The sequence below is a fragment of the Crocodylus porosus genome, unplaced genomic scaffold, assembly GCF_001723895.1.
Source record: "Crocodylus porosus isolate Cpor-Errol unplaced genomic scaffold, CroPor_comp1, whole genome shotgun sequence".
Classification (NCBI taxonomy): domain Eukaryota; kingdom Metazoa; phylum Chordata; order Crocodylia; family Crocodylidae; genus Crocodylus; species Crocodylus porosus.
The window spans coordinates 217,654,393-217,664,864 of NW_017728886.1; the positions used below are offsets into that span (position 1 = coordinate 217,654,393).

Genomic DNA, 10,472 nt, shown 5'->3' on the forward strand with positions numbered 1-10,472 from the left:
TGACAGAAATCTATCAATAGTAATGTGGGTATTGTCAACAGCCTGTCAATATTAATGTAATTATGATTAAGGGGATAACATGGATTTTAGCTATAATACCAAGTAACATCTCCTACACTGCTGCTATCAATATAAGCATTATTATTGACCTGTTCTGAGACTCTCAGTCCTAGATGTATTACCATTAGGCATATTTGTCAATGCATTCAGCCTACAAAAATTCTACATTTAAATTTACAGGCCTGTAAACTTTGCCAGCAGAAATGCACAAATCCAAGTAATCTCTGGGGTGTCATTTCCCCCCTTGGCTATTTTACTGTGGATCAGTAATAAACTAATTTCTACTGTTTCAATGTCACTACTGTCTTATCCCAGTTTTCAAGCACATTCGACAGAAAATAGACTATGTTTTTCATATATTTATGTGCGGAAACATCAAAGCAATATTTTAAAGGATTTATTTTCCCCCTTGAAATATATTCAAAGCAAATAGGATTGAAGTCTAAAGTATGAATTCTGTTCATTACTATCTTAATTAAAAATCTCATTCAGAATGTGGTCCTGTACACTTTAATAGGGGCAATCCCATTGATTCCAATTTAGAAAGGATCAACCTCTTTTAGACTGTCCTTCTCATGCAGCCAAATAAATGTTACAATTTCTATTGCATAAGAAATAGGGGATAAAGCAATGCTACTCTAGTGGAAGTCAGAACACCTGCTGCAGAAAAAATGGTAATAGTGAAATATTCATGAAAATTTTGAAACCTTCTATTAATTAACACAAGCAGTCATTACTTCACCTATTGCTTTACTCATTTCTGTAGGCAGGAAATACTGTCCAAGAAAATAAATTGCTATAGAAATGCCAACTGTGCAAAAGTTTGAATTTGAGTTTAAATTTTAACTCAGGAATGAATAAATCCTAAAGGAGCACTGAACTACTAAAGGAACTGTGAACTATTAACTAGCATTGAGATTTGGAGTCCATTGCTGACAAATGGACACCTGAGGAATTGAAGGCAGGTGGATGTGATGCTGGCCACATTACTTCCTTGTGTGCCGATGCCTATAGAAATTGGTGTACCTTAAGTTAATGGGTTGGATAGGCAGCTTTGACTTTTGTAACTGGGAAGAGCTATTATGATTGTTCATGTGAGATGGTCTGGGAGGACCATGTCCCCCTGTGGTGGGGTAAGCCTCTCTGCCTGAAGCCCAGGTATGTGAAAAAAGCAAGAAAGTACACATGACCCTTCAGGGCTCTTATAAACATGGGTGAAGCCTGCTCCAATGCACTGGAAATCCAGCATGTCAGACCAGATTAATCAAGTCTGCTGGAGAACGGAAACTGATGTGCTCCGGCAGCCTTCCACATCATGTGTATCAGCATCACCGCACCTCTCTGTGCTGAAAACATGGTGGTGGTGAGCTTAGAAATAAAGCACATTCGATGAGCTTTATTTCGAAATGCCCTGCTGCTATTGTTTCTGAGCAGGGACATGCAGCAATGCTGATACACATGACTTGCAGGCATTTTTAATTAGTGTGGTTTGCTAATTAAAGCACCTGGTGCCACATCCTGCAGCACTTGCAAAAATGCCTTTGGAGACTTGAGGATGCCTAAACACAGTATTCCACTATGTGAGCAGTCAGTAGCAGATTATAAGGCCTCTTGCAGACATTACACTTAAGATGTGATTAACCAGATAATAGGGAACAAGCCACAAAGTTAGTACACAAAAAGTGTACTTTTTGTGTACTAGCTTTGTGTCTAGTTCTCATTGTGCCATAAATTGTGCATGTGGCCAGCACCAGAGCCAGGAGGCACAGCAGGAAGTACAACTGTTGGGATCCCATCGCGCCTTTAACTGAACATCTGTCAGCAGCCTAAGTAAGAGCTGTTTTGCTGTGGAGACTACAAGGAGTTAGTCTGACGATGAGTGTAACCTGTCGCTTAATGGCCTGTAGCTTAATACTTTTAGTGAAAGTATAACATTGGCGGCATTGTGTGCAAAAGAATGAAGGGCATGTAAAATGTCGTAGATGTGGTGCTCTTTTTGTGAAATAGGCTAAATGCTAGCCTGCAGAGCATGTGTAGGTGGTTCCCATTCAATACAGTTCAAAGGAAAAAGTGCAAGTTCTAGTGTTATGTTTGGAGTGTGGAGTTGCTAACAGGGTGAGTGAGTGAAATCACAGGTATGATCTATGTCCCAAAAGCTTGACAATTTTTTTACATGGTGGTTACAAAGATTTTAAATAAGTGAAAGAAGTCTGGCATGTCTCTTTCTTCTCTACTCCCTGCCTGCCATGCAATCCTAACATAATGAAGTCAGCTATGACCAAGTCCCAAGTAGTCATCTCTCACTCTATTCCACCCACTTCTTTCCAGTTCAACACCTAGGGGTGGCATGTACTCAAATGTGTATCTCCTGGCTTTTAAAATTTCTGTTACGGCCAATCTAGATTCTGCTTCATATGGGGTGGGGGAGGGCCTCATTGGATCCCAGTATATGCACAGAAGATAAGAGAGTTCAAACCATCTAGAATTAGGGTGACTGTATGTCCCAGTTTGGCTGGGACAATCCCCAGTTCCATAGGTGGTCCCAGCCAGTTCATGAAAACTGAATCAAAAGTTTGGGAAATGGGAGTAGGGGCAGAATTGCAGGGCACAGTCCAGTAGGGAAGTGAAGTGGCATGGTATGCCAGACAAGTGGGAGGGCAGGAGCTGCTGCTGCAGGGGAAAAAGGCTGGTAGACTAGAGTGGTGCTCTGCCCATCCTTCCCCCTGCTTCCAGATGCTGCTCAGGAGGAGCTGGGCTGGGCACGTGTAGGTGCAGCGTTGCCTGCTTCGGTGGTACTTCTGCCCCCCCGCCTGGCGCACCATGCTGCTTTGCCTCCCTGCTAAACTGTGCTCCGTGCCCCTGCCCACCTGCCTCTGCCTCCAGCAGTGCTGCTGACTTGGGCAGGGGTGGGAAGGCCATGTGTGTTGTCCTAGATTTCCTTAAACATAATATGGTCACCCTATCCAGAATGAGAGGGACTGGGACACATTCAGAGGAGCAGGGTTCCCCGTCTCCCAGGTTCCACATAATAGCTTCACATCTATACATATACTCTTTACTGAACCTTCTTTTTCCCAAACAGCAGTGGCAATATATGCCCTATTTGAGTTGGAATAAATGTCAGGAGACTGAGGTGTTTGTAGACCTGATCAGAACCATGGCTTGATTCCTTAGGTGTGTTTTTTTGGGTTTATTTTTAAGTTCGTAAAATTTATTAACTTAAAAAAAAATGTTACTTTGAAGACAGCTCTATTTTGTGAATCCTTGATTCAAATGATTATTAATTAGGAAGACAAATTCTACCTTGGACTCCTGTAAAGGCATATCACATTTCAAAGTCATCTGAGGAAGGAAGAAGATTTGATAGTCAGCCCATAAACAGGAGATTTCCAGAGAGGTGTAAAAAGTTCCACTCTACTCAATGTGAAGTGCTCAACTGAACAAGAACAATCCATGGAGATGATTATATCCCGAACTGCTCATTTCATCACAAGGGTGCTACACTGTTGATGGCATTTTTTGAACCTGTGACGCACAGAAAATATCTGTTCAAACTCTTCTGCCCATTCCCTATAATTCTGTGCTTTGGGCGTGCTTTTAACACGCCTATTCTTATCTTTGCTAAGGGCAGCTAGATTTCCCATTCTCATTCTCAAATTCAAAAAGGACAAAGCCCTGCAGATACTAGCTCATGGAGGGGAGGTGAAAGAATGGCTTACGGTAGGGGTTGGCAGCCTTTTGTTGGCACATGCTGAAGCTTACAACCTGTTGGCTGCTGCAGGTCAGAAGTCTCCCCTGCTTCAAGTGGTGGATTGTCAGACTTCCAATCCCTTTGCAACAAGGGAAAACTTGGATGCTGTAGAGCAACAGGCTCTGAAACAGAGGGCTCATCTCTGTGTAGAGTGGAGAGATGGCTCATCTCTGTGTAAGACCTAGACACTCTAAAAGGAGAACATCCTTTATAGCTCATGACTGATGACAGGTTCGATCACCTGCTTTCTTACTTGTTCTGCAACCTCATGTCATTTTCCCATGTCCTATCCCTCGCAACTTGAGTCTTCCAACTTCTCCATGTCTGTGGCCTCACACCTTTCTCCTATATTTCCCCTGACCCTTTCACTTTCATCTCCCATCGCCTGACTGGAAGCAGCTACATTTAGTTTCTTTTTGAAAACAGCTTGAGAAAATTCTGAAGGCTGCTTTGTGCTCAGTTTACATTCCCCCAAAACAAATTAAAAATCTCTTTGACAGAGGCAGATTATATCAAGATGCTTTCCTTGCTTTTTTTCTCTGTTCCAAATTTCTGCCAAGGATCAGATTCAAACTGACAATGGCTGAGTGTAGGTCAGGTTCAGTGGGTACTACATGTCCCCTTGAGCTATATAGCTCATGTGAAAACTGGCAGGCTAGAAAGTCTTTCAGCTACTCTGTCCATGCATGCACAGTGTCATATATTTGGCTCATGAGCTAGGTTTGGAGATATCCAAGAGACCTGGCCTAAATATCATCTTTAATTTTGTTTCCACAAAAGAATAATAGGTGCTAGGCACTAACAGGAGTAAATGTGGAATGAATTACACCATTTTGAGCATGATGATTAGAGGTATAGTTTGACCTCCCACTCCTCTGTAAAAAAAACATTTATTTTTTTTCACAGGGAGCTTTGCTTGGAAATCCCTTATTCAAATATCTCCACTTTGGAACTAAGCCCACCCCACCTCCTTATAGGGAATGCCAAATTTTAGGGTTATTTGCATAAATATATGGATTTTGAGTCTCTGGGGATAAGAACCTTTAAACAGAGAGGCTCTCACCGTAAAGTCTACAATGGCTTCCATGCTAATCTACCATTTTAGCTACTTGCATCTTTTATCTTTCAGGCTGAATTTTTTAAAGATCATTCTAAAAATGACAGTGACACAAAATTTGGCCGAGATTGAAAGCATGCACTTAACTTTTTATTATAGATGGTTTTAATGATTTAATTTGGAATCAGCATAAGAGGAAAGAAAGAAAGGTTTTTTTTCTCCTCATTCTAAGAAAATCTTCTAATCTCCACTTGAACAGCTCTTCATCCTACATGGTTCAAAAGTTAAAATTTGTTATGGAGCTATCCCTTATTATGGAGAAGTACATTAGTGTATTCCAGTAAAAGATAGATTTAGGCTGAGCATGTCACTGTCCTTTAAGCTGGCAGGTTGCATGTACACATGCAGACTACACTGTTTTTTTTCTTCTAAAGGCTTGATGTATGCAATTGAAGTGTATGCTGTTGATGTGTGCAAAGCTAATTTAACTGTGTGGTGATCACAGGGCTGATAAACATTTTACAATGTTTGTGGAAGCAAATCTTAGGAAATGTTCCTTTCCTAAGATTTGCTAAAGAGGGTCTGTCTTCTGCAGGTTTGCTATAAGTGCTTAACTGATTCCCTCCTACTCCAAATCTGATAAGAGGAGTATGACTGGGTACCAGTAATACTAATTGTGAATCCAGAAGAATTTTGAATTTCTAGAGCATGAATTATTATTATTACAATTGCCGTGGGATAATCGGGCCAGGTGGAGTTAAAATGTTGGATTTTTTTAATAAATCTTTTTAGAATGAAGTCCAACAAACCTAATGCTGAAACTGGACTCTCATAAAAAGCCAACTGTAATATTAGTGATGCACAGAGTAAGGAGTAATGTATATTGTTCCTAACTAGCAGGCAAGCAGGAAGAAGAAAATTTCATCAGGCAAAACACCACTGATTTTAAGCTAGCAAATATCTACAAGGCCTTTAGGTATTAGATGCTTAAGTTACTACACTATAATCCATCTCCAATTTAGAGTTAACATTTGTGCAGATCCTGGGCCAGATTCTGCTTAGGTCAATAAAAATTATGTCTATTGCAGAGTAGATTAGAAAGCACATTGCTTTATTTTAATATAACTTAGCTGTCTGCTTCATCTTTTCCATTACTGAACAGATCATATTTATTGGGCTATATTAATAAATCCTCATGTGTGCCCGTTTTTACATGGAAATAACTAGTCAATTTAACTGAATGTATTTGGGTGTAAATTAGATGCACAAAGGTGAGTGTGCCTGTGCGTGTCCACACGTATGTGTGGGGGGGCTGTCTTTGGAATTACTTCAATAAGGACGATTGAATTTAGTGAGAGTAAAGGCTCTTGCTGTTTCCCACATTTTGTAAGTAGAAATCATTGCAGTACATTGTGCACTTAAGTTTGTGTGCCAAGACATGTTAAATAAGATCCAGATTTCAATGAATTTTTCTGATTCTGAATCTTAAAAAAGTATTTCACGTAATACCCATTTTGTTTAACTTTGTGGCATTGACAGAACACTGCACATTACCTTGTTTCACTCCCACCCCTAACCCCAAGATTCCCTCAAAGTGCGGGTGTTGTGTAATGTCTTTTACAGATGACAGCTTTTTAAAGATAGGGGAAGATCAAGTGCATCTCTTGACTTGCCACCATAACAGTTAGTGTCACCACTGCAAATGGAGGTCTAAGGATTAGTGGCAGTGTCAACAGTATCAGAATACAGAAAACTATCCCTCTCATCCTATGATATGAAGTTTCCAGGGAAGTCCTAAACACTTACTGATAAGTTTTAATTCAGCTTTCTTAATAGGTCTGTAAGCATATTTGTTTCATCTGAATCTTGGATTGCAATAAGTATCGAAAACATCTCTTTGTTTGAATCACTACAGTTTTATCATTTAAATGAGTCAGTCACACAAAAAGATCACAATGTCCAACATTAAACATTAAAAGCCTCCAGAAAATTATGAGACTTTAAAATGAAATGATTACTTTTTTGTTTTGTTGCCTAATCAAACTGGTTCATCTTGCAGCACTTAGTTTTTGTTCAAAAAATATTATGTTTCTCTCTCAAGTAAAGAGTTTCTAAATGCAAGAGAAGCTTTCTTTCTAGAATCATAGAGAATTAAAGTTTAAATAATCAGTTCTGAAATAGAATTATCTGCACCTGAACATGAAATATCTACATGATAGGCCAGGTAATTTTACCCATACATAGTATAAAATGCACAACTTCAACTGTAAAATACGAACCCTTCATATTTGGGGGTTTCATACTTTTATATATAAAGCCACAAATCTACAACTGTCTCCTGCAAACAATTCTTATAGAACATTGTAAATTATATGCTGAATCAGTTTTGTACTGTTTTTTAATTCCACAATTCATGTTGGTCAGACTGAGTTTTTAATCTTCTATAAGTCACTAGCATGAACCATTAATGACATCACATCTACCAGTGGGCCTTTTAAACTGAAAATAGATTTGTAATGTATTCTAAGACCCATTGCTTGAGAGACAATATTTCTCAAACAAGGGATAACAGAATATCTCTTATGAGTGTCTGGGTGTAGTTTACCATGTTAAAATAACAATGATCACTTTCAGAAACTCTTGCTTGTTTTAGTTTTTCAGATATCAGATGCCATTTACCATCAATGATCTAGGTATTTGTGTCATATTTGATAAAAGTGAGGTGTCCCATCTGGCAGCAGTGGGGGGGCAGAATACCACACTGCGCCTCACCTCGGTGGCCATGGTGGCGCAATGATCTCTCCTGTGCTGCGTCCTGCCTGCTGGGCCATGCTGGTTCAGTTTGGCTGCAGCCCCGCACTCCATGCCCCACTGTGGATGGAGAAATCTCGGGGAGTATGCAACCTACCTGTCCCACTCCCTGCCATGTCATGTGTGCTCCCCTGCTCTCCCACCTCATTGCCTATCCCCCATATACACTTACCTGGAGGGACCTACAGGAACTGCTTTCTACCACACTGCCTGCTTGCCAAGTGCATGTGTTTGTGCTCCCCCCAGCCCCTTGCAGGTTGGAACTCTGCTAGCCAGCAAGGGGAAACACGTGGTTTCCTGCATTTTTACCCATTAAAAGGAGGAAATCTGCCTTTTTCCCCAGTAAAGGAGAAAACCTAGATCCCTGATAATAATAAATCAGATACAATTCCTTAAAACTGGCTACTTCAGCTGTCAGCTAAGTTGTAAACTTATATTAGCAAGAACCACATTGTCTGCATGGAATTATACTAGGCAGAATTACTTCTAATCAACTTTGTGTTGCCATATTCAGTACTAGCTGAAGAACAATGGGACTTTGTTCCCGAAGTGGGCAAATGAAGGGGTCTTACTCAGAGCTCTTAATTGCTTAATATTTCTTCTTGATATGTCCTGGGGAGGGAGAGGGTCAGGTTCAGTGAGGTACCTAGAATAGCAGAATTTAAAAATAATATTGCTTAAGTTGGTAAGAATGGAAGTGGATGCAAGATGTTTATAAAGTTAACATAATCCTTTTATGTAATGTTTTCTCAAAATATATTCTTTCTTCCCAACTGCCTGAAAGTCTGTCAATAGCCTAGCGCTAATGGAGAATACCATAACAAATCTGAGTACAAATTCATGAGGGATTAAAATACTTAGTAATGGGGAAAAGTTTCAAAATAGTTTTACAAGATTACTGTGAAAATTTGCCAACCAGTCTAAGCAAAAAATCTAGCCTCCTGCTATTTACAAGAGTGATGGTAATAAAAAGCTACTAAACAGTATTTAATTCATCCATAGGAAAAGACAGAAAACATTTTCATCCCCAATGAACAGGGCAGCAGAATTTTGGAAAGATGATAAAAATAGTGAGTAAAGAACCTTTTTTTGGAAAAAGTTATGACAATGTTAGTGTTGATATTTGAAATGTTTTGTACACACGGAAGACATCATGTGCTTAAAATATAATAAATTTCTTGGCTAAAAAATATGGATTATACAGACGCACATGTTTTGTACTGTTTAGACCAGGGGTGTTAGAGTCCTTTGCCCCCTCCCCAACCTCTCTCCCTGGCCAGATCCATACCACTGGATTCCTCATAGGCTGAATCCAGACCCACTGCTGGTAGCAAGGTGAGCAAGTAGCATTGGGGAGCGGTTAACACAGCCATTGCTTGCCTCTCCATCATCAACATGAATCCCTAAGGTGGATACTGGAACTCGATAGTGGGCCCTAGCCCCATCCTGAATTCCTAGCTACTCCAGGGGCCACTGGATCTGGCCTGTGGGCCACATCCTTGATACCCTTGTTTCAGAACATTCAGGAATAACAATCACAACACAACTGAGAGGGACCACAGGCTTTTTACATGAAGATGAACATACTAGTGAAAGTTTCCCTAATTTATTTTCATTATAACATTTCACTTGAAATAGAATCGACCAATGTGCACTGGTTATTATTCTTGAATCTGCTAAAGTGCAGGAGTTGAATACTTGACCTATGGATACATTTAGGATATTTGATCCAACCTACACAGCCCAGTGGATTGCGCACAAAATAATGCTTTCATTAAAATGTGCATTTATAACCCTTCCAGTTGGGAAGTTACCCCTCAAATTGAATTGAGTAGTTGATAAACTGATGTGCATATGAGTCTGAGGCAGTTTGAAATAAGTCGTCTATAGCAGGAATTCTTTTACCAGCTAATATTCTCACTGCAATATTGATCCCACGCCCTGAGAATAACTACTATGCTATTTCACTACAAATCACTCCACCAGATAAGATAAAGTGGTGATGAAATCCACAAAGGAGGGGAAACTGGATAAGAGAATGGAAAAGAGGGTGGAAAAAGGAATAGAAACTAAGAAAGTACAATACTAAAAACAAAGTCTGAATGTGTTAGAAATAAAGGTGTTCTTAATGTGAACATATCTGCTTGCTGATTGAGAAGTGCAAAATATTGACACGTGAATATACAGACCCAGACTCATAAAAATATTCAGGCAGCTAACAGTATGCATTTCAACTGTACTCAGATTTTGGCCTGGGCCTTAGTTACTACAAACAAGCTATTTGTCCTTTGTGCAAACCTCCTTCCCATTGATACTGGCAGGTGGGAAAGAGGCATGAGACAGCTGCTCTGGCTTGCAGGGAACACAGTCCTAGATTTTAAACCTTGGACAACCACTTTGGTGGTCTCCACTGGCACTGGAATAACGTGGCTTCACTTTGCAGTCCTTTCACATTATCCAGTTTGTCTCTGGGAGCCCTGAATGCTGAAGATCACTCTCACTGTCCCTACCTCCCCCACTACAGAGGAGTCCCGCATACGGAGGGCATTTGATGTTCTGCCACAATCCCGCACACCTGAGGCCAAAGGGAACAAGGCTGGGATCGCAGGCTGAGCACTGCATGGTCCCCAACTTGGGCAAGGTGTGAAAGCAGGTGCCTGGGCTGCAGGTGCTGAGGGCTGCCAATATGAGGCAAGGGCAGGCTCTGTGGCTGCTTTACAGCTGGGGGGGAGGGGAGGAACAAGCCTCAAGGACACCAGAGCAAACTGGTGCCCCCACCACCCCCAACTCGGG

The 10,472-nt window shown here is 40.6% G+C and overlaps 1 protein-coding gene across 3 annotated transcripts in view; it reads right to left on the reverse strand.

Moving 5' to 3' along the window:
• Positions 1 to 10,472, reverse strand: part of PEX2 (peroxisomal biogenesis factor 2) — a 39,881-nt gene that overhangs the window by 28,964 nt on the left and 445 nt on the right. The window lies entirely within an intron of this gene.